General features: G+C 35.4%; 1 protein-coding gene across 10 annotated transcripts in view; it reads right to left on the bottom strand.

Annotated features, from left to right (window-relative positions):
• The window catches only part of TENM3 (teneurin transmembrane protein 3), a 1,088,270-nt gene that overhangs the window by 399,234 nt on the left and 675,515 nt on the right, over positions 1 to 13,521 (bottom strand). The window lies entirely within an intron of this gene.

The following is a 13,521-nucleotide window of genomic DNA, read 5'->3' as shown; positions in this document are numbered from 1 at the left end:
AGACTGGGAGGATTTTGATCAGGAAGGAGTTGCTGGGGGTTATTGCAGGTTGTCAGCATGGAATGATCAAAGGCAAAGAAACAAGAAAGCACACGGTTTACTTATAGGATGGCAAATAATGAAGAAGAATCCATCTTCATGTCTTCACAAGGAATCTCAAGGAAAGAAGAGGAAGGTAAGATTGTTTGGTATTTAAGAGGAAACATAAGCATAGAGAATGTAAGACTTCCTAAGGTTGATTCAACTTCTGTCCTGTCTTGCTGGTGAGTAGGTGTTTATAAGCCAGGATCAAAGGCACTGAAGGAAAGAAAGAGAAATTTCTAGATGTAAGGAAGGAACAAGAGAAAGGCAAGAAATATGAGCAGTCCCTAAACATCCAGGACTACAAAAGTTTTGAAATAGACAGTTTGAACTTGATGTAAGTATAGGGCAATGGTAAGATTTCAAGTAGGGAAGGAAGGCAAAGTAATGAGCTTAAAATTTTGGAAATGGTAAGTGGGAAGAAAAAACAGAAAATTGAGCTCACTTTGGTAAATTATTTTGATTGCCATGATGAAAAATATATAATGCAAGTCATCATGTGATTTTATAATGTTTTAAAAATGTTATAGCAGTTTGTTTGAAAAACTTCTAAAAATTTCCTTTGTGAAAGAGAACATGTTTGGTTTATAACTCCTCTTTGCAGTTTTAGATGGCAATGTGATTTTAAGTAGGAAGAAGAACAGAAAAGATCTTAAAGAAATGTCTGGTGGCCAACAAAAAGTGAGCAGAATTCAAAATCAGATTTAACTCAAATTTAGGCTGTAAACAGAACAAAATAACAAACCTAAGATGATGCTATAAGTAATAAAAAGCTTAGAGGACAAATCTTAAGAAGAAAAAAAGGACATAGGAATAATGTGTTGCTCAAAACAAGGAGAAAGGAATGCCGAGAGATTAAAGAAGTCTGAAATGTGTACGTGACTCTAGTTCCTAGCAGAGTTATTTCTAACATACTATGTACTAAAAACCCTGGTAGGTTTTGTTTTTTAGCCTTGTAGGCCTTAAAGAGTCAAGAAGAATGCCTTGCTGTATTTGTTGAAAGAATAAAGAAAAAATAAAACAAAGAGATCTTGGGAAACATTGCTTTCACAAAGTGGGGGAGAATCTGAAAAACAGTCCAAAAATGTAGAGCTGAAAAGAGAGAAACCAGAGAGAAACATTTAGAAGGTGTCCCCTCAATAACGATATGATGATTCCAAGAGTTCCCAGAAATGAGCAAGCAAGAAACTGCATCCTTCAAGTCTTGGTTCAGAGACTTCCCAGGGACAGACTGATAAACTTGTCCAGGAAGACAGAGATCAAGAGAAGGCTGGAGTGGACTGGCTTGTCAGCCCTGCTCTTTAAACCAGCAGGAGATGTTCTGTCTTAATTTATAAGAGGCAAGGAAAAATAAGACCTCCTCTTGAAGAAGCGAAGGAAACTACTTAAGTGAGAGAGAGTACTCACCTTTACAGGAAGTCAGAGAGAGGACAGGTGTACAACATTCTCAGGACACTCAACTTGGGAGAGTGACTAATTGAATAATCAATGATTTAATAGTAATTAAAACTAATTAAGCTGGGCATAATGGTAGACGCCTGTAATCCCAGCTGCTGGGGAGGCTGAGACAGGAGGATTGCAAGTTCAAAGCTAGCCTCAGCAACTTAGCAAGACACTAGGTAACTCTTTGAGACCCTGTCTCTAAATAAAATACGAAATAGGGCAGGGGATGTGGCTCGGGGGTTGAGTGCCCCTGAGTTCAATTCCCAGTACTGCCCCCCCCAAAAAAAACAACAAGAAACGAATTTAATAATCAATAAAGCAAGTAATTATGGGATTTTGCCCATGTTAACGTCCTTCCAAATTCATTGTTTTTTTCTTTCATCATGGCGTACATTACCACTATTTCCTAATGTGAACACGAATTGTAAGGATTGTGTATTTATAATTACTTTCATACCTTGAGCAGTGTTAAGATGTATCACAAACGCTACCTCTTTTATAGATTTTACTACTAAAAACAAGTATCTGCTAATTGCTCAATGATCAAACATCTGTTTGCAAACAAAATTACTTTTGGAAGAATATGTTTTCAAGGTGGGCCATGAAAGAAATAGAAACATTTAAAATACATTTAAAACATAATAAAACACAATGAGAAGTTATTACTAATAAAAACCCCTGTCGAGCATTTTTTAAAAATTTTGTAAAGATGTCAGTGTCATACTTAATATAGAAAATATGCAAAATATAGTTAAAAGAAACAGAATACTGGTTTATGTTTTTCATAACATAATGAATCTGTTGACAGTACATATATTGCTGTTATTTATAATCCCATAGTGACAAGAAAATGTCACCAATTACTGGCTACAATGACAGAACACAATTTATTTCTAATGATTTATACCCGTTAGGGAAAAAAAGTAGGCTACAAAAAGACAGCTACCATTCTACTCTTTTAACTATTTGCAAAGGATAACATGTTATTTCTGTTAATGAGAGTTTGCATAATTTGCCTATATAACACCTTATGTTGCAAGCTAAAATAAGATATTCTAAGGTATATTGTTGAAACACATAGAAACTGAAATATCATGTCCGTGGCTCACGTTTTCTTCAGTCCCATTATCGTACTCCCTTCTACACCTAGATCTCTCTAAAGATGCATTGACTTTCAGGGTGTGAGAAATAATATTTGAAAAGCTAGTAAATCAGTCCTTCAAATAGATATTTATTGTTTATCTGGGCCTATTAAGAACTGGAAGTTGAAAGAAATATGCACAAGAACACCCCAGTTACAAGGAACTACAGAATGCAGATGTCACGGGAGAGGAGGCAGAGGTTCTGCTGGACAGGAGACTAAACATGAAAATGCAGGGAAATGTGTGGACAGAGTAATAAGAAAATCCTGATCCAGCCATCTACCGGGATCTGGGAATTAAGACTCTTATAGAAAATTCTCAAAAAAGCCAAAGTTGACATTATAAAGAAATTAATGAGAAAAGTAGGAGGAAGGGAAAAATAGCAATAACACAATTTTAAGGGTTACGGTAACATCACTGTAAAGCTTAGTTCAGAGTTGAGCAATTAAAAGGACCATAAAAAAGGATTTAACCATTGAAAACATATTTTCAGGCAGACACCATGTTTTTTAGCATAGTGCCAATACACAGATATACATCATAGATGTTAAAAATAACGTTGAACAGAAATGTGCTGTTACTACCATTCAAAAAGCAAAGAGATGCTGGGTACATACATTAAGAGTGCAGGAAAATGTAAGAAAGGTATGGGTGCGTGGGTGTCTGTGAAAGATCTGGAGGAGAATTTCTGAGGTCCTCAGAAACTAAGAGGATGTGATGAATTGGGGGCAAGTTCAGTAAACAATGAGAATGATAAAGGCTAGGAGGTAGAATCCATTTATCAAGGAATGAATGCTGGGCCTAATGAGTTTTCAGAACAGAATAGTCTTACTTCTCAAATATAAGAAGGATCATGACATGAAGCTAGGGACCAAAATTTCTCCACTTCATACCAAGAATTTAGGACAAAAAGCAGGAAAAAAATGCTAATTAAATGCAGATACAGGTTAATTCTGAAACACCATGATATCTAGTTCTGCTATGTCTCTCTAGACTTCTTTACAAAGAGAACTACTATCTCACAAAATCCACACCAGGCTTATGATGATATTCAATTACCTGGCAGGTCCTTTAACAACATAAAGCCGAATTGATTTGCTGAGATCATTTTCCCTAGAAACAACCTGATAATTGCATGAATAATCTTCCAGTGAAATAATAATCTGAACCAGATTGCATTTGGAAGGCCTGTAGTATCTCAAGAAAGACACAGATAATAACATATGAGGAAACAGGGTAGGAATGATTCATGTAAAATATCAAGTATAACCATGGTTAAACAAAACAGTATGTTCCACATCAAATCTCTCTCTTGGAAACGTGTGTGAAATAAGAAGAAAGAAATGCCATTGACTCTTTTGTTTTTGTATGCTAAAACTGGTTTGACTATCGTTTTTAAAAATATGATTGAAACCTGGCATAGAGGCACCTCGGGAGGCTGAGGCAGGAGGATCACAAGATAGAGGCCAGCCTGGGCAGCTTAGCATAGACACTGTCTCAAATTAAAAAAGAAGATGATCTAGGGATGTAGATCAGAGGTGAAGCATCCCTGGATTCGGTACCAAAAGAAAAAAAAAAATGAAAAAGATTGATTCAAATATTTAGGTAATGTCAGTTATGTCGTGTTCATCTGTTAAGCACAGCAACTGTATCACTAATTTCCTAAATTTCTATGACAAAATACCATAGATTCTTAATCTTAACAGATAAAACTCTTAGCACTGAAAAAAAAAATTGCATTAGAATTCTGAAATGACTGAGTAATATAGATTGAATGTTGTCAAAACAAATAAAAGATAAAACTTTGGGGATGATGGTGTCTATGGTATTAATTCAAGGGCCATAGTTCCATTCTTCATAGATGTAACTCTTATTAAGAGACATACACAGAAACAGAGGAAACTTGGATTATGCTTCATTGATACAAAACAGGAATCTAATTTTTCTTACCACTTTAGGTGGTTTATGAGATTTTTATGTGTCACGGCTTCATTTTGTTGGACCTATCTTGACCCAACATGACTTCCAATCTTGAGGGAAATCCTCAAGAGAAAACTTTGTAAAATTAGATTTGTAATCTTTAAAAAATTAACGTATTTCAATATGATTTAGCAAGAAGGCACAGTCTGAGGGAACTCAGGCTCAAAGACACAGGAAAAAACAATGAAGTATTTGTAAGACTAGAATAAGAAACCAGATCTCTTCACTTCTAATCAAGTTGACCTTACCACTGTGCCTATGAAATTCTTTTCTTAATATAGAAGGATTACATTTTAAAGTAGAAGTGTGAAGCAAATTCAACTACACAGAAGCTCAAGGTGACATGGAGGACATTTACATTTTCAAAGCTCTTTCCTTGTCATTGAAAAGTAAATATCCACAGGGAACTACACTCTATTACCTTCTAGATGCCAGTAGAGTCCATGTAAAGATTGGAGATGTATTACAGTAGGTTTTGGAATTAGACCGTACTTTTAAATCCTGGCTTTGTCATTTAGTATCTTGTGACCACAGCAAGGTATTTTGATTAGTTTTCTTTTCTCTATAAAGTATGGGTAAAATTAACCTCAGAGGATGGTTGTGAACATTAAATATAATAAGTGCTCAATAAACACTCAAATATCTAACTCTATATACAGACAAATTTGGGGCAGCAGTGACATAAGATTCTCATATAGTGATTTGTTTAATGAACAGTAAAAACAATAATCACATCAAAAATCCTTAACAATTATCATTGTAAAGGTCACCATTGCAAAATGCTTCTCTACAGTAATGATATTCTCCATGAGAAGTCAAGGATTTTAGAGAGAATACAAACTTCCCTATGAGGGAATGAAGTCTGAATGGCAGAACCAGCACTGGCTGGAAGGAAAGAATTTTGTGAGTGATGTTCTAATTAAAATAGGGTAAGAATCATATCTCATGGAAAGGGTCAACATAAGCTCTCACTTCTTTCTGATATTTTTTTTAGGAAAATAAATCTTGCCTGACGTCTGTCAACCACCCATGAGCCATGCATTCTGTACCAACTATTTTAAATACAGAAGGGATGAGCATGCATGGATGCATTTAACCAATATTCTTATCCCTTAAAGTGCCATCTTTCAAGTCCAAATGGATCACCTTCCATCAATGTTTACCCCTTTAGAGGCCAATTTGGGGCAGCAGTGAAAATAAGAACACTTTGAGGAAACATGGTAGCTGTGCTCCCCTCTGCACTAATCTCTTGATATTTTGAGATAAAACATTAAATGCACTCAATTCGCAACTGGTGAAACCAGGTAGTGAAATGGAGACCCCTTAAATGCAACTTTTGACAGTATCAGCTACTAGTGAGGCGGTCCTTTGTCTTTACCAGATCAAAAGGCACTGGCAGAGTTAGGGCACCCGCAGTGCATTTAACAGGCCACCCATTCAACTCAACTGCCTTATCTTAAAATCTCAATCAAGACTGAGACTCACAAGAGGAAAGGGAGTATGATCTACCCTTCATCATAATCTTACAAAGGAAATCAAGTTTATGTTGTAGTTGTTTTGAGATTTGTCAGGAAGTAACTAAAACGGATGGGAGTTAAATATTCTCAGATTCTGCTCTTCAATCTCTAAGGTCTCACACTATTAGCAAATTAGTAGTACATCTTGGGGTATTACCGTATATGGGAATTAATGGGAATATTAAGATGTAGTATTCTTGTTGGACACTGCACGATGAATGAGTGCCCTATTCTAAGGGCTGACACAGGAAAAAAGAAGAAATAACTTTGCTCATTTGAATCTCCACCAGATCTACCATTGTTCCCTGTCCATCTTGTTCTCTAATTAAGCCATAACATTTTCCTTTAAATCCACATTTATCTCTGGTGTTTGATCACATCTTCGCATTCTGCACACTGTTTCACAAATGCAACAGGAACTCTTCTCTACTCTAACCTCACATTAATTGTGCAATTGACAATCTCTTTATCTTTCTATGGTCTTTCCTTTTTTCCTCCCCCAGCAACATTTTTCCAGGTTCTGCATTTAAAAACTTGGATCTTTGGTTTCTTCTTCTTCTCTTACATTAACAATACCTGGTCACCACTGCCATGACTTGTTCCTTCCCCTGTGTTCAGAACATCACCTTCCAGGTTCATACCCAACCTGCCTCAATTGCAAGTTCTCCATATAGTCCGTTCATCGTTCATCATGTCCCAACTCTGCTTAAGGACAGAGACAGGACAGGTCTACACACAGAGACAATCTTAGGCATTTCAACACAACATGATGTCTACAGTTCTTCATAAGTAGATTCCATTCAACCGTTAACTTGAATATCCATTTGCTTTCCAAGAGGATGCTTCTGGCAGCCTCCTTAAAATGCTGCACTTGTTTCCCTTCTTGTTTCCAAGCATTTCCTCAAATTTTTCCAACTACAAACACGTACTACTCTTCTGCCACACTGAAATACATTTTACCGCCTTCCCAAATCCTGCTCAAACTCTATAAATTCAGTAAAATCTTTCCTTTTCTAAACCTTTATTGCTTTCTTCTTCCCAACATGTAGTTTAGCGGTGTATTTCATACAGTGGCTTTGTCTGCTAATTGTTACCTCTTGGCTAAGCCCTATCTCTCTAAGCCTACAAGCCTGACAGCACAGGATATATTTTATTCCTTAAAAATATCTCTCAAAATATTTAATATAAGGTTATTCACAAAATATGTGCTTAATACAGTCTGACTTTTTGCAGGATTAATGCTTTACTTTTTAATGAAAAATAGATCTCAATAACTGCTTCTGACATTATCCATAACTTCCATAAAACTATGTGTCTGTTTTTCTACAACCACACTTGTTTTTTTTTGTTTTTTTTTTACAATGCCTGAAGATTACACATTACACTGCAAGTGGATAATTGCATATTCCTGAAAATATTTATTTTAAGTTGGCATTCTAGATCTATCAGAAACTATCAAATCTAAAATTTACTATGTATACAAGGTATTTTACAAGTCTTATCCCACTTCACAAAGATTTAAAATCACAATTTTTATTGATGTTTCATTGTTGAAATTTAAGTAGATAAGAATATATTTTTGGGTATTATAAAGCATCTTCTAATTACATTAAATGACATTGACACACATAGACTGTGTGAAGAAAATAAATTTGTTTTCCTACATCACACAACATACTAAAAAATTAAGATGTATTATATGTCCAAAAAAAAAAAAAAGTAATATGCCCAGGTACAGTGGCACATGCCTCTAATCCCAGCATCATGGGAGGCTGACACAGGAGGACCACAAGTTCGAGTCCTGCCTCAGCAAGTTAGTGAGACTCTCAGCAACTTAGTGAGATCCTGTCTCAAAATTAAAAAAAAAAAAAAAATGTAGCTCAGTGGTAAAGCACCCCTGAGTTAGATTCCCAGCACATACACAAAAAAGTAATATGAAAAGAAGAAAATATAAATGAGAATTCAGGGGAAAAAAATCAACATTTCAGACATAAAAGAAGCTGAAGAAAATCAAACAGGAAACATTTGCAAAACATTAAAACCTAAATATTTATAGAGACAAAGGGTTAAAAGATCGTCTTTATAAAAAGCCACTTGCAACTTAATTAGAGCATATATACATATATCTATATCTCTCAACTTATATATATATATTCTGCTTTCTATATATATATAATTTATATACATATATATACATACATATATATCCAGATCTACCGCCCAGTGTTACTACTGCCTGTTTTAATTTTTTTATTTTTTGAAGAAGGATACAGGATACAGAAACTTCATGGAAATGCTGTTCTGAGCTGGATTCAGTACAGATTTTCTTGGGAACTAGAGTCTCTGCAAATGAGTGCATGTTGAAGCAAGGCAGAATCCCATTAGACTGGAGGACCATAAATTCAAGCTGTGCTCAAGCTCTTCTGTTCTTGGAGTTTGTTTCATTATTCTATTCTTCATTATTGTGGATCTTGCACATATCTAGGAGCAGAAGGCCCACACACATAAAAGGGCTTCCTGCAACCAAGCCTTTCTCACCAAGGCCACATGTACACAAGGGGAAAAAATGCAGAGTCAATGCCCCATGGCCCTTGAATTCTATTACCTTCAGTTTTCTTTATGACAGGAAGAGCCATGGGTTCATACAACCCAACGGAATAATAGAGGCACAAACTGAGAATCCACAAAAGAAAAAAATACAAATGCTATACACATACAAAAAAATACAAATGGGTGAAAATATATTCATCCATGAATCAAATGAATATAAATTATAACCATAGTAAGATACTATGTTTCAGAAGGAGAGATGCTGGGGGCTGAATTAGAACAAGATGTATTCCATGCTTTTATAATTATGTCAAAATGGACTCAACTGTCATGTATAACTATAAAGAACCAATAAAATATTTTTTTAAATTGCACTGGGAAAAGGGTATAAATTGAGACAAGCTGTTTTACAGGGCATTTTGACAGGGTGTATCAAAAGCCTCAAGCTGTACATACTAATCACAGAATAAGGTGTAAACAGCCATTAGAATGCCTATTACAACTAACTTAGTTTTTCTAATTTATTTATTTAAATTGGTAAATAAAAATTGTGTTTATCATGTACACCATGATATTTTGAAATATGTACACATTGTGAAATGGTCAAGTCAAGCTAATTAACATGTTTATTAACTCAGTACTTATCATTTTTTTGTGGTAAGAACACTTAAAATCTACTTTCTTAGTAATTTTCAAAAAATGCAATATATTGGGCTGGGGATATAGCTCAGTTGGTAGAGTGCTTGCCTTGCAAGCATAAGGCCCTGGGTTCAATCCCCAGCACCGTGGGAAAAAAAAAAAAAAAAAAAAAGGCAATACATTGGCTGGTCACAGTGGAGCATACCTGTAATTCCAGCAACTCAGGAGACTGAGCCAAGAGGAAGACAGGTCTGAGGCCAGCCTGGGCAAATTAGTGAAACCCTGTCTCAAAATAAAAAATAATAAGGGCTAGAATATACCTCAGTGGTAGAGTACCCCTGAGTTCCATCCCCAGTATCTCAGAAAATAAAATTGTTACTCACTAGAGTTCCCACAAAGTATAAGAGATCTCTTGAACTTATTCCTCCTAACTGAAATTCTATATTCTTAGAGCAACATCTCACCAACAACAGCCCCAAATATAAATTTATAATAGTGAAAATTCAAACAACGAAGATGGCCAAAAGTAGTGGGCTCACAAAACAAATTATGATATGGTATAATATTTAAAAAGCATCCTGTATTAGAAGTACATCTAATAACATAGCAAACTTAAGTTGGGAGAAATTGTTATTTTTATTCTTTTAAAAAACAAACCACAGATAAAGAATAAAAATATACCAAATACAAAAATAGAAACTGGTTAATATTATCCAGCTACATGAACATGTAATGCTAGGTAATTAAAATAGATTAAAGGTATGCATTTTAAGAACTCATAATGTTTCATTCTTAAATTCAGTTGTTCTTAAGTTCCACTTTTATTCTATCTGTCCTATCAAATCATTTTAGGTTATTAAGATAGTACTTTATAAATAATGATTAAGTGCCTAAAAATTCTACTGATTATCTGAAACAAATCCTAAATAGGCTCATTTAAACCATTTAGATCACCTATAAGCACCTTTTGTACCCCGCCATCTATATAGTGAAACTTCAGTCACAGCAAATGAGACACAGTCCATTATAAGGAAATGTCTCATACTTGTTTTCTGCAGCAACTGACATTTCATTCAAGCACTTTCAAATCCCCCAGGAATCTCCATCTGCTGTATGTCAAAATTTTAAGATCTCTCTTTGTGAACTTTAAGACTCCTATATAAACCCGTTGGAAGGGCAAGCCTACTTCATCTTGATTACTGGATATTAACCAGTGTAATCCAAATCATTACTTCACAAAGTCATCATTTTCCAAATTTGTATTTGTAAATAATAACTATTTATAGCCTATTTCTAATTTTCTTAGACATATCAGTTGTGACAAGGTTGTTTGGTCCCCCATTTGTGTATTTTTAAAAAAATTATTGTTTGATATTGCCTCACAGAATTCATTTAAAAATAAACTCTGATTATATAATTACATTTATAACCATGCATTTTGTTTCTAAGGAACAAAACTGTTTAAGATAGCTAGTGCAAAACAGTTTGCACTTACTAAGGTGGAAACACTTATTTTCCAGCTATTAATTTAATCCTTAGGGCAAAGATCATATATGTATAGATATACACATATGAATGTAAACACACACACACACACACACACACACGGATCAGGAAAGGAAATAAGAAATCACCTTTGTCCCTGAAGTATTACTGAATGCAATTCTGACATTCAGACCCTAAAGCCAATAAGTGCCTCTTTTCCATTAGACTCTAGATGAGTAACCATAGTTTTACAGTTGTATAGAACTATTTTACATAAAATATCAATTTTGGATAATAATGTACTTTCCCCACAAATCTTTTTATGACATGGAGTCTCAATTCCATCAAATATTATCAGTTTATACTACTCTGATGACATTTGTCATGATTTCAATCAATATTAAATAGAAATGTGTCCTTCTTTTTTTGTGTGGTACTCAGGATCAATGCCCTGATCAGGCAAGCACTGAGCTACATCCCCAACCCAGAAACATATCCTGTTTAGTAAACCTTTGCATAGCAAACACCAAACTAGTTATGCACACAAAATGGTAAGATGAAAAATATCTTGAAAGGTAAGACATTTTGAGGAATTCACAGTTGCATAGGTTCAAGTATCCCTGTACGCCTGATCCCTCAATCCAGGTACAACTCATTTCCCCCCTTAATCTCCTCCACCTCCAGTTTCTTATTGCATTTCTCCTTTCCCTTTCCTTATAAAGATGCTGAAATGTCTTGCAAGATAAAAATATCCCTTCTCCTGAATTCCCCAGGTGTCCTCCACCTAGCTCCCTCCTTCCTTGCTTAGTTGAGCTTTGGAAAAAGCAATCTTCACTCACTGACACCACATTTTAGGTTTCTGTTCAACTCTCAGTCGTCTGCAATTTGATTGCCACACCCACTACAAAGAAATTAACATCTTCCTATCCAATCCAAAGGATATCGTGGCACTTAATGTGGCAGAACATTGGAAGTTTTTGATTCTGCAAATCACATCCAATCTGTCTACAGTGAATTGATTTTTAATTTATTTTTTGCCTAAATGGAAGTTCCCTTTTCATTTATTTCATTGGTGCTTCTTCTATACCCTATGATAAATATTAAAGAGCTCAGGATTCTATCTGTGATTTTCTCTTTTTATTTCTATTTGCATTTGGGAAGAGCTTAATTCTATCCCTGGAAGTATTTCTAACAAAATAGAACTGAATTTAATGTATATAACATATGCATGTTATATATAACATTATATATAATACACACACACATAATTGTGTAATAGATTACTGAGCTGAGTAATGATTCCCTGGCTGAATTTCTAACTTTATGATGACATACTTTAACTCCAAACTTGGATTACACCATCATTCACCCAGTCTCCCATGTTAGAGAAGATGGTCTTTTTAAATGTCTCCCTTCTCCCTATTTGGATGCAATGAATTTATCACCAAATCTTGATTCCATTTGGGTCTCCCTTTCCTCCTTGGTTCTTGTTCCAAACTTTTATATTTTCCCACTTTGATTTTTATAATATTACCTAACTGGCCAATTTGTTTCCAGTTTGACCTCTGCATTAGTCTGTTTTCTGTTCTATAACCAAGTACCTCATACTGGGTACTTTATATAAAAAAGAGGTTTATTTAATTTGTAGTTTGGGGAACTAAAAATCTAAGATTGGGCAGCCCCATCGGTTCAGTCCAATCTTAGACTTTTGGCTTCCCAAACTAAAGCTAAATGTGCTAGTTAAATCCTTTGACTGTAACATAATATGGTAGAGAAATAGAAAGGAAGGCAATCATGTGCAGAAAGGGGCAAATGTGGGGGATGGCCTCATTTTATAATAACCCACTCTTATGAGAATTAACTCATTCTGTGAGAGCAGCATAAAAACAAGGGCAGAGCCTCCCATATGATTAGTGAACTAATCATCTTCCACCAGGTTCTACCTCCTAAAGATTCCACCACCTCTCAACATAGCAAGGTGGGGTACAAGTCTCCAGCCCATGAACCTCTGGGGCATGAACCACATCTAAACCATAGCAACCTCAAGTCTATTATTCGAGTGAATTATTATTATTATTTGAGTGAATATTCAATAGCAACTTCATTTCCAGGTTCAGATACAAGATAAGGTGAGCACAGTGGCCATGTCCCCACAGAGCTTCCTCTCTGTGGTAAAGACACTATTCCACACTCCTTTCAAAGTACTCCATAAAATGGACATGTGACCAGACTATCTCTCTAATCAAAATCCCTCAGTGCTTCCTTTGTAGCCTGCAGCAAAAAGTGCAAATTCCTTGAAGGACCTCTGGATATATTCTGAGGCCACTTGTGTAGCCTCATCTCTCATGTGTTACAGGCACTAAACAATTTAGGATTTGAGGAACAGTCCCCGGGAATTTTACACATTCTCCTTGACTGCTTTGTCTGTCTTGAATTTCTATATAACCTTTAAGCCTCTGTTCCAATGCCATTTCCCTCCACCTTTATGAAGCATTCTCTACTGGCAACAGTCTGCTCAGGGCTGACAGTGACTTTGCATATTCTGCTGCAATAACACTTACCGTATTAAAATCCAATTACATGTCGACTTGCCTGTTTGCCTAACTAGCCTGTGAGCTTCTAGAGGTCAGGACCCACATCTTACTCATTTTTGTTTTCCCAGCACTTGGTACAACAGTCAGCAT

This window comes from Sciurus vulgaris (genome assembly GCF_902686455.1).
Source record: "Sciurus vulgaris genome assembly, chromosome: 5".
In the NCBI taxonomy this organism is placed as follows: Eukaryota; Metazoa; Chordata; class Mammalia; order Rodentia; family Sciuridae; genus Sciurus; species Sciurus vulgaris.
This window is presented reverse-complemented; position numbering and strand designations above follow the sequence as displayed.